General features: G+C 33.2%; 1 protein-coding gene across 1 annotated transcript in view; it reads left to right on the top strand.

The window, feature by feature from the left end:
- Positions 1 to 18,291, top strand: part of LOC149807887 (otoferlin-like) — a 480,268-nt gene that overhangs the window by 343,583 nt on the left and 118,394 nt on the right. The gene's annotated exons all lie outside the window — the stretch shown is intronic.

The following is an 18,291-nucleotide window of genomic DNA, read 5'->3' on the forward strand; positions in this document are numbered from 1 at the left end:
TCAGGTATTAGATAATGGTGACTGAACATGATATTACTATGCTATGACCATCGTTTGACTTTCTCTTTTCTACATGATAATTTCAACAGTTACCTAACATTAATTTTACATACAGACCTACACCAAAATTTGTGATTGGCTTGCACGTTGGGTTAGGAAAAGCCTAATGATTTGGGAATCATTAAGGCCAAAGGTCAAGGTCACTCATAAAGAAGAAAAATCGTTTCTGCAGAAAGTTTTCATTTTTCAACCATATAATTTTTATGACTATCATTTTGGTATGAAAGATTCCTATTGATTTGGGTTCAGAAGTTCTGAGGTCAGGGTCACATAGAAAAAGAAGTTGTTTCATTGTATAATAACTTTAGTTCCAGAGCATGTATGTTGAGCAAAGTTTATGGAGTGCTTTGACTTAAGGTAAGGAAGAGTCTTTCAGTTTTAGAGTCAAATTATTAAAGGTCAGGGTCATAGTGGATCAAAAAAAAATGTCTTTTGCAGGATAACTTTCATTTTTGAATAAGTACTTTGACAAAAACTTGGTTAGTAAAGAAACCTGTATCTTGTGGAATCTAGAGGTCGGAAGTGACGATCATGGTAAATCTAATAGAACTTAATGGTTTTTGTACATTTCATTTTTTAAAAGTTTTCTTCAAGTTTGCATACCTTGAGTAAAGGTCAAGGTCATTGAAATGTATTTGTCAGTAATCTTTGGAGTCAACAATGGCCTGCTGGTGTTACACAGGAGTATTAAACGTGGGTGAATATAATGTATCATATATAGATATCTTGTTTTACCTCAGCCATTATAGAGGTCAGGTTAATTAGAATTACATATGCACTTCTGTCCAGCACACAATTTCATTAGTGTAACTGATTCTGCAACTTTTGATAGATTACCATGTAACTTGATAAATATTATAATTGTCACTAAATGATGAGTATATTGAGAAATCACCCTGCTCTTGCAATTTTTTAGAGTTACTGCCCTTTTTGTCTCATAGCTTAACACAGTGTATGACTCAATCTCATTAGTAAAACTAGTTACACATATTTTGCCATGTCACAGTCATCACCTGAAGATGCCTATGTCATCAATCTGTGTTCTGCAAGATGTGTAGGAGTTATTGCCCTTGTTGACTTACAGCTAAATGCAGTGTAAGACAGAATTTTCTAAACACAACTAGTCTCAAGATTTCAATGGGCACCTTGAACTTGGGAACTGTTATGATCATCAGCTGAAAATGAGCAAATCAACAACTTGGTGTGTGCCTGAGAATTTTATCTCACCAGGCCATTGGGGCGCTCTCTCTGTTATGCTTTGTGCATCGTGCATCTGTTAACAACTGCTTCATTTAAGCTTTTTCTAAGCAACTAGATAACCAAATATCTTTGATGATAAAGAAAATAGAGGCACCTTGAAACAGTAGTTTTCATAAAATATCCAATCAACAGTAATGGAACAAGTCTGAACAGAAAGAATCCTAATGATCCAGATTTCTAGGCCAACTGCCCTTGCATTTATCCATGAGGCAGATGTCTACTTTGTGAGTAATCAACAGGCCCACTTGGTATTCTTGCTCTTAGAGTTATTGCCCTTTTTGATTTGGAGAGTGATGTAGAGTATAATAGAATGATGTAAACACAATTAGTCTAACAGTGGATCACCATGAAACTTTGTACATGTTATGGTCTTCATTTGAAGGTGCTCATATTAACAAATTACTTTGCTCTCTGAAATTTTTATAGAGTTATTTCCATTATGTTCTGCAGCTGAATGCAGTGTTAGACAGAATCTTGTGAAACCAAATTGTCTTTCAGTTTTATATGGATCGTCATGAAACATAGTGCTTATTGTGGCCACCACTTCAAAATGCACATACATGTATTGACAAATCTTTGTGCTCCCAAAACAAACTTTTTGTTAGAGCTATTTTACTTTGCTGGATGCTGTTTATGACAGAGGTTTGAGAGTTCAGCATTTTTTTGTGTGCAGTTTTCAGTGGACAACAGTGTAACTTATTGCATATTATACTGATCATCAAAAGATTTGCAAGTTGAACAGTCATTCTACTAAAGCTTTTTCAGAAAAGTAATGTGCTGGGTTTTTTTACTATATACAGACTTACCCTCATTGGTGGATAGGGGTGAGAAGTGGAGATGCATTTTTGTACACAATTCCTTTTTGCTTGGGATTGAAATTTGAGATAAATATTTAAATCTAGTGAGGATTGGTAACATTTTGATTGTTTTTCAGTGATTTTCATTTTTGTCAAGCCCATCTTGGCAAAAATTTCACGTTGATCACTTCCGCATGTATGTGCATTGCCATCAACACCTTAGATTAAGGTCATTATTAATTTTATTTAGATTAAGTTTAGTTTCAAAGTTATTTACCTTCTAGTTAGATAAAAATATGGGCTTGACAAAGAGAATCTCTTGTTTGCCTTATTTATTGCCATATTTGTGAACTGCATAGAGCATATACTCAAATATGTTGTCACATAATGCACTAAAGATCAGGGTCTATACTGTTTTTATAAAACCTTAAATTGAGCCTACAGCAAAGACCTCGATCTGTCCATGTATTCTGCAATGGCAGATCTTTGCTTTGTTCACATTTAGGTTCATGCTATATTCAGTTCAATATGGCAGTTACAGTGGGTCTTCCAATCCAATATAAGACCAGGAAGTCAGACTTCCAGAAAGTAGGGATGGGTTTGTTCTCAAATTCTCAAAGATATTGTAGCCAAACTTTTCTTAATATTGGGAGTGGGCTTATCATCAACAATGGTCTTATTTTCAAATAAATATGGTATTCAAAGTTCACTGATCATTTATCAGTGAATGACATGCAATAAGTGTTCCCCTTTTCCCTACATTTATCCTGGAGCCATGGTGGCTTAGTAGTTAGCCTGCTGAACATGCAACCAAAAGAGTGCAGGTTTGAATCATTGGACCAGCCTGGGTAGGCTACATTGGTGTGTCATGGGGCAACATTTTACTTCAACCGAATCAGCACTGAATAACATGTGTATGTTGCTGTGCTGTAAAACACCAAACTACATCAGATTTCCTTCTTTATTTTAAGCTGGTCACAAAGACCAACTGCTTCAATATTTTGTCAACCTGACTAGAAACTGATTGGTTTTAGAATGGTGGGCAGGTGCCAATTTTGAAACATGTAGTAAATAGTAATGTCTAGTTTGAGACCTTAAGTTGCAAGCATGAGAGCGATTTTACTTTTGATACAAAAACCAGGCATTCCCAAACAACACTGGTATGATCAGTAATCCTAGGGGGTATCATTTGAATTACCTCCCTTAGTCCAAAGTTGAAAAACATAACTCTAGATGAATTTAAATCCAGTGAAAGAATTGAATTACCTCCCTTAGTTCACAGAGCTGTTTTATAGGGCTCTGTACTAATTCAGCTCCCATTGTAAATCTATTTAAACACCACCATATTAAAAATTCAGTAACTTTTAATTTCTGAATGCTCCTGATCAAACATGTTTCTCATTAAAGACCCATCCATTATGCAATCTTTTGATTGGAGAAACCATATGTTCTGCTGCCTTTTAATTATATACATGTGTTTCAGTTCTGCACCTTAAGAATCATTTGCTTATTTCAATAATGAGTGTTCCAAAATAAGATCAGTAAAAAGACTGAAATCTTGTAATTAACACATTGTTTCTATTTGTTTCAGTTAAAAATAGGATAAGCTCTGTTTTTACTAGGATTTTCCTTTTCATCATCGACTGATCATGGCCCTCAAAACCTATATGTAGTCTATTATATTCACCCATTTCTAGATTGGTTCCCATTCTTACATATAAAAAATACAATGAGTCCTTTAACTCATTACCCCTGGTGCCTCGTTTATGCATCAGGAGGTAGTACCCCTACTTTTGAGCTCTATAGCTTCAATGTCATTTGATATGCACTAAAATGGGTGGTATTATAGAAAGGTAGACAGATGAAGCTCTACAGTGATACCAAATAATCTGGACATTCTAGTTGCACTACAGAATACAGAGGGAAAAACTTATTTTGTTGGACCTGATTTTTTTTCAACCCAAAATTCACCTGTGGATGGAATCCAATTTTGTGTCTGGATTTTAGATCTTTTTGGTCTTAGATCTAAGTCATACTGGTCTGAATTGCATACAGACAGATGAACCTTTGCAAAAAGTAGGATAAGATGGGCATTTGGATAAAGAGTGGTCTCAATACAAAAATGATGGGTCCGTTAAACAAAAACAAAAAAGAACTCTAACATTTACCCTTCTGCTTATGCGCGAGCAAAATAGCCAATGAAAAACAACATTTCTAACACAACTAGGCATTAGCTTAACTAGGCATTAGCTTAACCAGATATCTCTTGGAAGTTGATTTATTAGGGTGTATTCAGAAATAGCCCCCAAAATGTGTTTCCTACTCACATTTCAGGTGAAAATGACAAAAACCTTAAAGAGTTAATGAGTTAAGTGTTGCCAACTGGCCTGATGTTATGCATGTAAAATGTACTTACAAATAAAGGTACAGCTATATAATTAGATTTTTTAAAAGAAAAAACAAAACATATATTATTTTAGTGGCTTGGACATGAACTTGTTCATTTCATATGTTCAGACAATGAATTCTATCTTTAGAATTTGATATATTATCATTGGATGGACATTTCTTTCCAGAAAAAAAATACAAATAATTTCTTTTGAGAGAGTTTTGTCTTGAAAAGATTGAATATATTTATAACAATATCCGAGAATATATTCAACTTTTGAATTATGTTGATTAAATATATCCACTAAAAATGTATGTTTTTGAAATACATAATGTAAGGTTGTTGTAGTTGTGCCAGATGTCTGATACACAGGCCTGAATGTTGTAAGATGGGACTGATTTAGGCAGGAGCCATGGTGGCTTTGTGGCAAGAGTGCAGACTCAAAAAGGGTGTATGCTTGTATCCCACCATCACATCAGCCCAGATTGGCTACCATGGTGTTTCCCTAGATACGGCACCTGATTCCAATTGCCTTAAGCACTAAATAACCTGCTTGCATTCTTGTGCAATAAAATGCAAAAGCAAAAACAAAGACTGTCTTTAATTTGTGCATGCCCACTACAAGGCACAACATATTATGTTGTAATGTTGTCTGTCAGTTTGTCCATCCATCAGTCTGTTGCCAATTTGGTAAGACAAGATTGTTAATTTTAAGATCAAAGGTCAAGGTCACAGTGACTGAAGAAGAAAAATGGTTTCTGCACAATAACTTAAGTTCTCCAATATCTACAGTTATAAATTTTTATGTATGGCTTACATTTGAAGGAAATTAGAATCATATCAATTTTATGCTTAAAAGGTTAAATATCAAGTTCACTATGACGGAAAGTTTCTGCACAATAAATTGAGTTCTTAATCTTCTACAGTATCCAGAGTTTAAGGAGAGTGTGTACCTGTTTAAAGTGAACAATATTTATTTTTGTGTCAAAAGTTTAAAGGTTAAGGTCACTGTAACTGAAAGAACAAAATGGTTTTCACACATTAAAATTAAGTTTTCTGTGACATACCTTAACCAAACTCAATGAATGGCTGGTACTTACAGTAAGGTATAAATCTGTTGATTTGGAGGTCAGCATGTCAAAGGTCAGTGAGACTGACTGAAACAAAAAGAATGGTTTTCACGCCATAACATTAGTTTTACATCATAGATCTTTTCCATACTTTGTGGATGGCTTGCACTTGGGGTAAGGAAACATGGTTTCTGCACACAAATGTCAGTTATCAATGAAGAAGACTGTTAAATATAGGCCAAGTGTGTAATGTGTCATTCAGGATACTCAGTTGTCAACTGGACCAGAAATTTATCAGCATCAGACTGATAGATAGGCACAAATTTTAACTGTAGTGGTATCTATCTTACGATTTTAATTAAAATTTACTTTATTTCTGACACAGGAACCTGGTTGTTTCCCATAACATTATCAGTAATCCCAGTGATATTATTTGATTTACCTCCCTTACTCCATGTTTTTGCATTTTGAATAAAAAAAAACATCACTTCTGACAAATTTAAATCCAGCAAACAAAACTGAATTACCTCCCACCCCTGATTTTGTTTCAAAAAATATGTACTTTTAAATGTTTACATCTGTCAGGTTGTTTTCCATGAAGAATTTAAATATAAAAATTAGACAAATCTACACATTTATATTTTTCTTTTCTCTAAAACTATAAATGCATTATTTCAGTGCCTCTAATGTAAATGGTTTTTGTGTTTTTGGCACAAAAATACAAGTAGATTATTTAGTCTCAAGTTGATTGAAGACAAGTGCTTTGCCCAAGGACACACCAAAGTAACCAACCCAGGATGATCAAATGGTAGGGTTTGAAATTGAACCATTTAGGGCACATGTCCAGCATTGCCACCAAATTTCCTCTGTTAGTCTGCTTTTAATACATGCAGTAGAGCACATCAGGCTTATTCTAAATCTATAAACCCACAAGTGATGATGCAGACGTAAACATTTATATTTCAGACATTCTGATGATGTGTTTACGCCATATCTTCATTATAACAATGTTTTTATGCCATATCTTCATTATAGTAATGTGTTTACACCATATCTTCATTATAACAATGTCTTTACACCATATCTTCATTAACAATGTGTTTGCAGCATATCTTCATTATAACAATGTGTTACTATGTCTCTTCATTATAACAATGTGTTACAACATATCTTCTTTATAACAATGTTTTTACACTATATCTTCATTATAGCAATGTTTTGAATGATCAGTGATGTTCATCCAACAACACATTTGTTTTGTGACAAGACAAGGATATATTCCTTGTCATTCAGGGAAAATAAAAACCTGCTGTTTTTATCATTTTGGTTATTTTTGTGAATAAAGAAGTTTAAAAATTTCTATAATTGTGACTTGAGAGGATAAACTATATATTTTACTGTCTAAAAATATATTCACCATTTTGCATTTATGGAGAAAAAAATTGAATGTAGATTTTCTGGGTTAAAAACACTAGCAAATCACACTTGTGGAATTCTCGCTGATTTCTCAAAAATCATGCAAAAAATTTGACCAAATGCACACAAATCACACTATATGTATTAAAGTCTATCTTTATTTTTTCATTCAATCTATCCTATATTCAGAAATTTGCTGCCTTTTTTCATCTGGATCACACCGCTTCGGTGGCCTAGTGGTATAGTGTCTGTCTGCCTCGGATGTGGGAGGTCGAACCCCGGCTGAGTCATACCAAAGACTTACAAAAATGGTACTAACAGGTGCCTCGCTTGGTGCTCAGCATTAAGAGGTTAGTGTTAGGACTGGTCAGCCTGGTGTCAGGATAATGTGACTGGGTGGGACATCATGCTACATGTCTGCGGCATGATGCCCCAGTGCTAGACATCACTATAAACTGTCACACTGAAGACATCGTAGCGATATGACTGAAATTGTTTTAAAGCTGCGTTAAAAAGAAATCTAAATCACACACAAATCATCTGGATCAGGAATTCCAAAATCAAAATGTTCAGTTTTTACCTTGTATTTGAAATGTGTAAGATTATACATTTATAATTTTTTATCAGCTGACTTGACAAAATATGCTAATATCTCTTAGAATGTATTCAGTTATATTAGGGTGATGATTTCTGTTGAGTTATAGGTTGTTGATTTGATTCCGTCATAGGTTGTTGATTCTTTTCTTTAAGATGTTGATTCTGTTATTGATTCTATTCTGTTATAGGTTGTTTATTCTATTCAGTTTGTTTATTCTATTCTGTTATAAGTTGTTGATTCTATTCTGTTATACATTGTTGATTCTATTCAGTAATAGGTTGTTTATTCTATTCTAAGTTGTTGATTATACTGTTGATTCTATTCAGTTATAGGTTTGTATATTCTATTTTGTTATAGGTTGTTTATTCTATTATAAGTTTTTGATTATTCTGTTTATTCTATTCAGTTATAGGTTGTATATTCTATTTTGTTTTAGGTTGTTGGTTCTATTCAGTTATAGGTTATTTATTCTATTCAGTTATAGGTTGTTAATTCTATTCAGTTTTAGGTTGTTTATTCTATTCAGTTATAGTTTGTTGATTCTATTCAGTTATAGGTTATTTATTCTATTCAGTTATAGGCTGTTGATTCTATTCAGTTTTAGGTTGTTTATTCTATTCAGTTATAGTTTGTTGATTCTATTCAGTTATAGGTTTCTATATACTATTTTGTTATAGGTTGTTTATTCTATTATAAGTTTTTGATTATTCTGTTCATTCTATTCAGTTATAGGTTGTATATTCTATTTTGTTTTAGGTTGTTGGTTCTATTCAGTTATAGGTTATTTATTCTATTCAGTTATAGGTTGTTAATTCTATTCAGTTTTAGGTTGTTTATTCTATTCAGTTATAGTTTGTTGATTCTATTCAGTTATAGGTTATTTATTCTATTCAGTTATAGGCTGTTGATTCTATTCAGTTTTAGGTTGTTTATTCTATTCAGTTATAGTTTGTTGATTCTATTCAGTTATAGGTTTGTATATTCTATTTTGTTATAGGTTGTTTATTCTATTATATTATAAGTTTTTGATTATTCTGTTCATTCTATTCAGTTATAGGTTGTATATTCTGTTTTGTTATAGGTTGTTGGTTCTATTCAGTTAAAGTTTGTTTGTTCAATTCAGTTATAGGTTATTTATTCTATTCAGTTATAGGTTGTTGATTCTATTCAGTTATAGGTTGTTGATTCTATTCAGTTGTAGTTTGTTGATTCTATTGAGTTTTAATTTGTTGATTCTTTTCAGTTATAGGCTGTTTATTCTGTTCTAAGTTGTTGATTATTAACACTCAATGAATATTTGTTTCAAATAGATCTACTGAAATTATAAATAACTTTCCCGTCCACCTCCCCTACCCCCACCCCCGTGCAACTGTTCTAATGGCAATGGTTCAGTGTGATCGGTATTTTGTACACACAAAAAAAATAAACTTGATCCTGTAGCTCTAAGATAAGGATAGGTAGTCTTGGTTTTGGTGAGCTTGTTCAGAAATGACCCAGTTGCAGAAGTATCGTGTCAAAATTGAAAGATTTATTGAAAAAACACAAAGAGAAAAGTGAGAAAAAATTCCAGATTCCTGACATGACAAAATTTAATAATATGAATAGAGTAATAAAGCCAGAATGTGTTTGCTTTTAAACAGTGTACATAATGATGAGGAGGAGGATAAGAATCATCATTCTCTAAGTAGAAATATTATTGTTATTTTAAATATAATATTATTATTTTATTAAATAAATTAAAAAAATTATCAGCAATAAAAAATGTCTTTGTTAATCATTTAATAAACTTTATAATGGGAATGATAAAATTGTGTGAATGACAAAGAGTATAAAATAGTGACTCATTGATGCATTATACATAATTACTATCTTAATTTTACATATTACATACTGTGCTTTCTACATATGTTTAGTAACACAAAAAATCAATATTGTTATGTCTATACTATTAGATCATCATATTATTTGACAAATTCCAAGGTATCCTTTCTCTGACATCATTCATCATGTATCCAGGCAGTCCTTTCTGTGACTCATTTATCATGTATCCAGGCAGTCCTTTCTGTGACTCATTCATCGTGTATCCAGGCAGCCCTTTCTCTGACTCATTTATCATGTATCCAGGCAGTCCTTTCTCAGACATCATTCATCATGTATCCAGGCAGTCCTTTCTCTGACTCATTTATCATGTATCCAGGCAGTCCTTTCTCAGACATCATTCATCATTTATTCAGGCAGTTCTTTCTCTGACATCACTGAAGTATGTATCCAGCCAGTCCTTCCTCTGACATCATTGCATCATGTATATACTCAATCCTTTCATTGACATCAATGCATTATGTATCCAGGCAGTCCTTTCTCAGGCATCAATGTATCATGTATCCAAGTAGTCCTTTCTCTGACATCATTCATCATCTATCCAGGCAGTCCATTCTTTGACATTGCATCATGCATCCAGGCATTCCTTTCTGTGACATCGTTGATGTATGTATCCAGGTAGTCCTTTCTCTGACATCATTGAATTATGTATCCAGACAGTCCTTTCTGTGGCATCATTGAAGTGTGCATCCAGGCAGTCCTTTCTTTGACATCATTGAATTATGTATCTAGGCATTCCCTTCCATGACATCATTCATCATGTATCTAGGCAGTCCTTTCTCTGATATCATTCATCATGTATCCAGGCAGTCTTCTCTGATATCATTCATCATGTATTCAGGCAGTCCTCTCTGACATCATTGCATCATGTATCCAGGCAGTCCTTTCTTTGACATCATTTGTCATGTATCCAGGCAGTCCTCTCTAACATCATTGCATCATGTATCCAGGCAGTCCTTTCTCTGGCATCATTGCATCATGTATCCAGGCAGTCCTCTCTGACATCATTGCATCATGTATCCAGGCAGTCCTTTCTCTGGCATCATTGCATCATGTATCCAGACAGTCCTTTCTCTCACATCATTGCATCATGTATCCAGGCAGTCCTCTCTGACATCACTACATCATGTATCCAGGCAGGCCTTTCTCTGATATCATTCATCATGTATTCAGACAGTCCTCTCTGACATCATTGCATCATGTATCCAGGCAGTCCTTTCTCTGGCATCATTCATCATGTATCCAGGCAGTCCTTTTTATGACATCATTGAAGTATGTATTCAGGCAGGTCATTAATATACAGAATCATATTTATAGCAGATTTGGGAGTAAGTACGCATCTGAGGGCTTTGTAAAAATGTATTTATGTTTGATATGAACTAATACACATAATGCAAGAACACTTTAAGGATTAAAATGTGTACCACAATTTGAACATTTTAAATAAGATGTTACATAATCATAAATGTGCTCATCTCCTTGCACTAGAACAACATTTTGATTTCTACCACATGCTATATTGATAATATCATTTTGTACCATATCTGCCATCATTTGTGAACTAATCAGTACATTAATTTACCACATATACTCACTTGTTGGCCGCATCCATCTGCAAACATAATGCAATGGCAGATCTGTGTCTGTGCAGTATGTTTGGAGTAATCAGTAGAACAGACAACAAGGACCCTGATATGATGGCAGATCAATGCATCATGTGTGGCAGATCAGGGTCTATATTATTTGCAGTTCAACCAGACATATAATTAAGTATATGTGGTACATAATAATCGTTGTTGAACTCAAAAATAGAATTCTCTTCAGGTCTAATTTTGTTTTCAAGGAAATTACAAAGTTGTTGATTTGATTGGTTAATTAATAATTTTCAAGGAAATTACAAAGTTGTTGATTTGATTGGTTCATTAATAATTTTCAAGGAAATTACAAAGTTGTTGATTTGATTGGTTCATTAATAATTTTCAAGGAAATTACAAAGTTGTTGATTTGATTGGTTCATTAATAATTTTCAAGGAAATTACAAAGTTGTTGATTTGATTGGTTCATTAATAATTTTCAAGGAAATTACAAAGTTGTTGATTTGATTGGTTCATTAATAATTTTCAAGGAAATTACAAAGTTGTTGATTTGATTGGTTCATTGATGTTTAATAAGCTTTAAAAAATATCAAATTAGAGAAAAACCAGTTGAACAAAATCTACTACAATTGGTTTAGGATTTATTGATCTCCTTAAAGTACAGTACAATACTGTTTATCTAAATGGCATTATATCCAAATCATTGACTTCTATATACTGCAATAAATGTCCCTCAGAATCTTTACTTATTACAATGTGTAAATTAATAATGACACCAACATAAAACAGAGTAACAGAAGTCAAAAACAAAATCAGTTAAACATAATATCCTACAATTATAATTACAATAGTTTAATGAATTGCTATATTATCTTCTTATAGTAAAACTTAGGGGAATTAACGTAATTAGGGGAGAAGGAGGGAAAGAGTGAAATACATGGAGAGAGATTTTATTCTTAAAACTAACTGTTGCTAAGTGAGTTCCACCACAACAGTATGTAATTTTTCAAGCAGAAATTGCAGAATAATAAAGCATGATTAAAAACTCTATAAAGGTCCAATCTAGAGCATTCTGTAGTCTAAGCCAACATAATTAACTGTTGATCAATGATCCATGAAGATTTAGCAAGTGATAAAAGTTAATAACTGTCGCAAATCCATGTCAGCTGAGTTTACGTTAATGAAATCCCTTTAAAAATTTACCTTGATCAAATCCATCAAAAACTTAACTTTGATTGGATCTATTGAAAATTTACTTTGATCAAATCCATTGAAAACTTGTGTTCACAAGAGCACTTTGACCAGCACACCTACATTATTATAGCCATTGTCTACAAAATGTTAATATTTCCTTCATACACAATCAGACATCAGACTGTTTAATTCAGATACGTGCATTTGTAGTTCAACTTATTTTTCTAATTAAATCATCCAAACTACTGATTATCCTGATCAGATGTGTGTCCCCGTGTGCATCTGGATAATTGATGTTTTAAATTAGCTGTAATAATATTCTCATATCAGTATAAACTTGTAGAATGTTAAAACCAATTTGTATTACATGAATTCAGATGTCAACATTTTGATAATATTCGACGGAAATCTCAGATTGTATTTTTGTTTTAATTTTAGAAAAAAGTTTCACTTTCCAAAATAACTATCCTAGTTTGTCTTTCATTTCACATTTACATGCAAGAATTATCATTTAGTATGAATTTCACATTTACATGCAAGAGTCATCATTTAGTATGGATTTCACATTTACATGCAAGAGTCATCATTTAGTATGAATTTCACATTTACATGCAAGAGTCATCATTTAGTATGGATTTCACATTTACATGCAAGAGTCATCATTTAGTATGGATTTCACATTTACATGCAAGAGTCATCATTTAGTATGAATTTCACATTTACATGCAAGAGTCATCATTTAGTATGAATTTCACATTTACATGCAAGAGTCATCATTTAGTATGAATTTCACATTTACATGCAAGAGTCATCATTTAATATGGATTTCACATTTACATGCAAGAGTCATCATTTAGTATGGATTTCACATTTACATGCAAGAGTCATCATTTAATATGGATTTCACATTTACATGCAAGAGTCATCATTTAGTATGGATTTCACTTTAATGAATCTTTATTCCCAGAAATAAAGTTTTATCTTTTAGACAAAAGGTTCTTTGAGTTGGGAGGGAGTCAGAAGATAATGCATATCATATGTGATGCAGGTTTACAGATTTGTTATGAAGGATTGATCAGTTTGTGTGTGTGTGTGTGTGTGATTAGGATTTTTAACATAGCTTTAACAATTTTTCAGTTATATTGCTATGATGTCTGCAGTGTGACAGTTTATAGTGATGTCTAGAACTGGGGCATCACGCTGCAGACATGTAGTATGATGTCCCACCCAGTCACATTATTCTGACACCAGGACGACCAGTCCTAACACTAACTCTTAATGCTGAGCGTCTAGCGAGGCAGCTGTTAGTACCATTTTTGTAAGTCTTTGGTATGACTCGGCTGGGGTTCGAATCCACGACCTCCTGCTTCCAAGGATTGATCAGTAATAATGCTGAAAACTCTTGGCTGTTAATGTGCAAGCCATACTAAATAATGACTCTTGTATGTAAAAGTCCCACTGTACTAATTGTGTAGAAGTGCAATCTGTACTAAATAATGACTTTTGTATGTAAATGTGTAACTATACTAAATGTGTACAAGTGTAATCTATACTAATTGATGACTCTTGAATGTAGAAGTGCAACTCATACTAAATGATGACTCTTAAATGTAAAAGTACAATCCATGCGAAATGATGACTCTTGTATGTAAAAGTGTAACACATACTAAATGATGACTTTTATGTAAAAGTGCAACCCATACTAAATGATGACTCTTGTATGTAAAAGTGCAACCCATACTAAATGATGACTCTTGTAAGTAAAAGTGCAACACATACTAAATGATGACTTGTATGTAAAAGTGCAACCCATACTAAATGATGACTCTTGAATGTAAAAGTGCAACCCATATTAAATGATGACTCTTGAATGTAAAAGTGCAACCCATACTAAATGATGACTCTTGAATGTAAAAGTGTATACTGTACTAAATGATGACTCTTGCAAGTTTATTTTAAATAAAAAGAGGAAGAGAATGTAAATCTGCCAATATATTAATACATTCGTTAATAATGCATATTTTATTTTGCACAACTCCTGCAACTTAACAAAGAATTAAACCCCTGGGAAATGATTTAAATTGTTTTATCAATTCAGTTTCAGAATAATTAGATGCATGACTTACATGTAGCCAGACAGGCAGAACATTTTGGGATGACTTACATGTAGTCAGACAGATTGTATATTTTGGGGTGACTTACATTTAGTCAAACATATTGTACACTTTGGAATAACTTTTAAAATGTTATATCAAACTAGTACTAAAACTGCAACAACAGAAATGTTATGGATTCTGACTTTTTATTCTCCTCTTCTAAAGGTATTTTTGATTTATTTCCCAATATGATGCAGATTTGAAGAATTTCCATATTATATTTTGCAATGTTAATAGCTCCCTTTCCTTCAGAATTGCACACAGATGGTTCAGATTCTGTGTCTTTAATTCTTTTTAAATCAAGCTGTTATCATTGTGAGATCAGGGGTAAATTAGTCTCATTTAGCAGTAACTTTAGGCTGATGTTCCCGTTAATTCAGGCATGATTGGAAATTGCAGCATATGTTATTTACAGGAGGGGGATTCTCTCAGTATTGTCTTATTTGCATGTCTAACATGTCCGCTTCTTCATGCTAGATTTCACCAATTTCTCCCATCCAAGTGAGATGACCTCCTAAATAATGGATTTACAGTTCATTGTCAAAAGTGGAAATGAAATAATTATGGTGTTCAAAAAAAGATGTGGCTAGTAGAAAAGATGCATTGCGGGATCTCATGATCAAGTTCTGTCATTTAACACCTGGTTGGGCACTGATGCATGATGGTAGGTTTGGATTACCTGGATTGTGTCCCCTGCTTGCGTGGTTAGTGGGGATGATAGTGTTATTGGGATTCTCTACCTTTACACAGCATCTGTTGCAAGGAGGTATGCTTCATTAAACATCAAATACATTGTCCAAACTCGTGGGAATAATTTTTTTGTGATTTAAGCTTTTGCATGTGAAGAGGTGATTAGGCCTACATTTTATTTAAGAAATAAAAAAAATAACATTTGTTGGAATAATTTTGAAAATGTCATAATTATTCTGTGTTGGCTGTCTGTCCACCATACCTTTGAGACTTTGTTTGAAGCTTGCAGTATTTCTATCTTTTAATCTCCAAGCCATCTTCTTATGGATTTTGATCTGTGAAATTACTAGACCAATATTCATAACAAAACTTTCTATATACTGATATTCAAGAGAATAGAACCTGATAGCTCTTAATTACTGTTGGCACTATGTTTATAATTGAACTTATTAAAATTTAAAATGGAAATTATAGTTTTTGTTATGTTGAGGAGAAAAGATATTTAATAATTTGTAGCCACTATCTTTCTGCTACACATATGCATAGTCATATTTCCTTTCTGTTGAATTGTAAATTTCCAAATCTAATATTCACAAGACAAAATGGCAACATCCTGGTTACTGGGACTTTTTTGGTTGAAATGTTGTTTTGACCCACCTATTTTCAGTCCTTCTATCTTTCCTTCCATGAGTCACATATAGGTCACATGAATTCCTCCAGTATGCTGAAGCAGACATTAAATAGGAAGCTATTTCAGAACCTTAACTAAAAGCATAATCTGCTTTCTTTTATTTCTTTATGACTTTATGGCATGTTCCATAAGCACTAGAATGATTCAGATTTTGCCTTTTATTGACTCAAGACCATGTATTTCCACTGAAGTCACTGTGACCTCATTTTCCTAATACTAAGTAACAACCACTTTGCACTCAAATTCTGCCTCACTTGTAATAATGAGATAGTTTTCACTGATGCTGGGTGACCACAGAGATCGGCTGTAAAAAAAATCCTTGCCTTTATTTTTAGTTAAGGAGATCAATCAGTATGATATAATGAGGAAATATGCCAAACTAACAAAAATTTAATTTTCATGGTATTTTGTTTTTTAGTAATCCATCTCTCCATCTTGCAGGCAGGATAGATTGTTTCTTTTATTGGAGGAGTTAAGGAACGTTTTAGGCTCAGTTTAAGCAGTTTCTGTTGTTTGTTGACTTTCTCAGTCCAAATAAATGGGTGTCACAGTTAATTTATCTCTGTGAGATACAGTCATGTATCCAGGAATCCAAAACAATGGATGCATCAAAATTATTCATAAAATATTAAAACTTGGTGTCTGTGTGCATGCCCTCTATTGATTTGTCTCTCCATCAATGCTGCATTTCTTATCATTTCTTATGTGGTCAGTTTTTCAAGTACACATTGTTATGGAGTCATGATACATGGTACATTATGTAGATACATTTTGATGTGTACAACACTAATTTACCAAAACTTTCAAGGGCATACTGAGCATGAACCCATTGGCTTCCATTTCATATTTTGTTAGACTGTATTTGTTTTACAATTTTACTTTTTTGTTCATTTATTGAAAACTGCGGTGCGGGGGGGGGGCTACAGTGGTACCAGCAACACCTACCAAGGCTTACCAACATGCATGCAAATAGACAGGGCTATCATAAGGGATGGCTGATTTGGGTGACCACCCTGTGTGCCAAGTCCTGGGGGCATCATTTTGCAAAGTTTGCTGTTATTTTTCTTTTAAATGGTGGACATCAAAGGCAATGTTCATCCCACGTTCCATTTCATCCCTCAAAAATTTGTGACAGCCCTGCAATCAGAACCTTACATCATTTCAGTTACCTCTTAACACAGTTGTAAATTCTGTGTCAGGTAACATTTTAATTTTCTGTGCAGTAAAGTGCTTTTTGCAATTTGATGGAGCAAATGTTTAGCAAACATTTTTTTTTTACAAGTAGACCAGTTTGATAAAAGTACTTATATTTGTATTTTGTTGTCTGTTACATTAAACCACAAACTTATGTTATGCAAATGAGTAATGTTATACATGTAACTTATAATACATAAATCATTTATAGCCTGAAATGGATCCCTTGACAGGATTTGTTGTTGTTCCAATTTGAGTTTTGCCATTTTTAGGGAGGATGAAACAGAAGGAATGCATTTCTGTTGGTGGAGTTGTACTAACATGTATAATTGCTTGAAAGTTAAGTCAACTGCAAACTGCGCACAGATCAGCCATTACATAATGTGTTTACAGATCTGGGTCTGTGCAATTTGTTAGGAGTAATCAGTAGAACAAACAACACAGACTCTGATTTGCTGGCATATTATGCAGTAACAGATCAGGGTTTATGTTGTTTTCAGTTGGAGTTGACTTATTAGTAAGTGTATACAGCATCTAGTTTTAGACACAATTCAGTCTTCATTGATTTGTCCATGTGCACCTTTGTTCTGTATGCTGTTAACTGAAGAAAGAAAACCTTTCTCAGCACTTCAGGTTTGCTTCTGAGTTTAAAGTTCTCATCCTTAAAAGCACATTGGTGTGCTTCTGTATTCAAAGTTCCATTCCTGAAAAACATCCACCTGTCTTTGACCTCAAATATACATCATTGCAAAAATATACATTCCACTAGAAATATTGCCATCTCTTATAGTTGTAAAAGGCAGATCCTAATACAAAAATAAATTGTTACAAGTACAGGCAGTTAAAAGGATGGAAATTAAATTGAATAATTTATTTTAAGAAGGTAATTTCATTGTCTATAAGTTGACAGAACTATGATATTTCTGGAAATCTTCAGTTGGCACTTTTGAAAACAAGCAAAACTTTCAGAAAAATAACAGATTTAGCAGCTTCTGTATAGTCCATAATGTTATATATAGGAAGGTTTCAGCATCATTACAGCAATGAAAATTAACAATTTGTTAATAGTAACAATACTTTGGTGGTTTAGAAACCATGATATAGAGGTTTTGCATGCTCAGCATTTTTGTGTTGGCTTTTTTTTTTAAGCTATGAAAGTCACATTTATGTACAGTATGCAAGACTTGAAAGCTAATTTGCACAGAATAGAAGATATCAGAAAATTCTAACAAATGTTGAAATGATGCACAAAGGTTAAAGGTTTAGTTGTAATTTTACTTGGTGTATTGGTAGCTTTCAGTGG

The sequence above is a fragment of the Sinohyriopsis cumingii genome, chromosome 1 (genome assembly GCF_028554795.1).
Source record: "Sinohyriopsis cumingii isolate HCF-2022 chromosome 1, ASM2855479v2, whole genome shotgun sequence".
Taxonomy (NCBI): Eukaryota; Metazoa; Mollusca; class Bivalvia; order Unionida; family Unionidae; genus Sinohyriopsis; species Sinohyriopsis cumingii.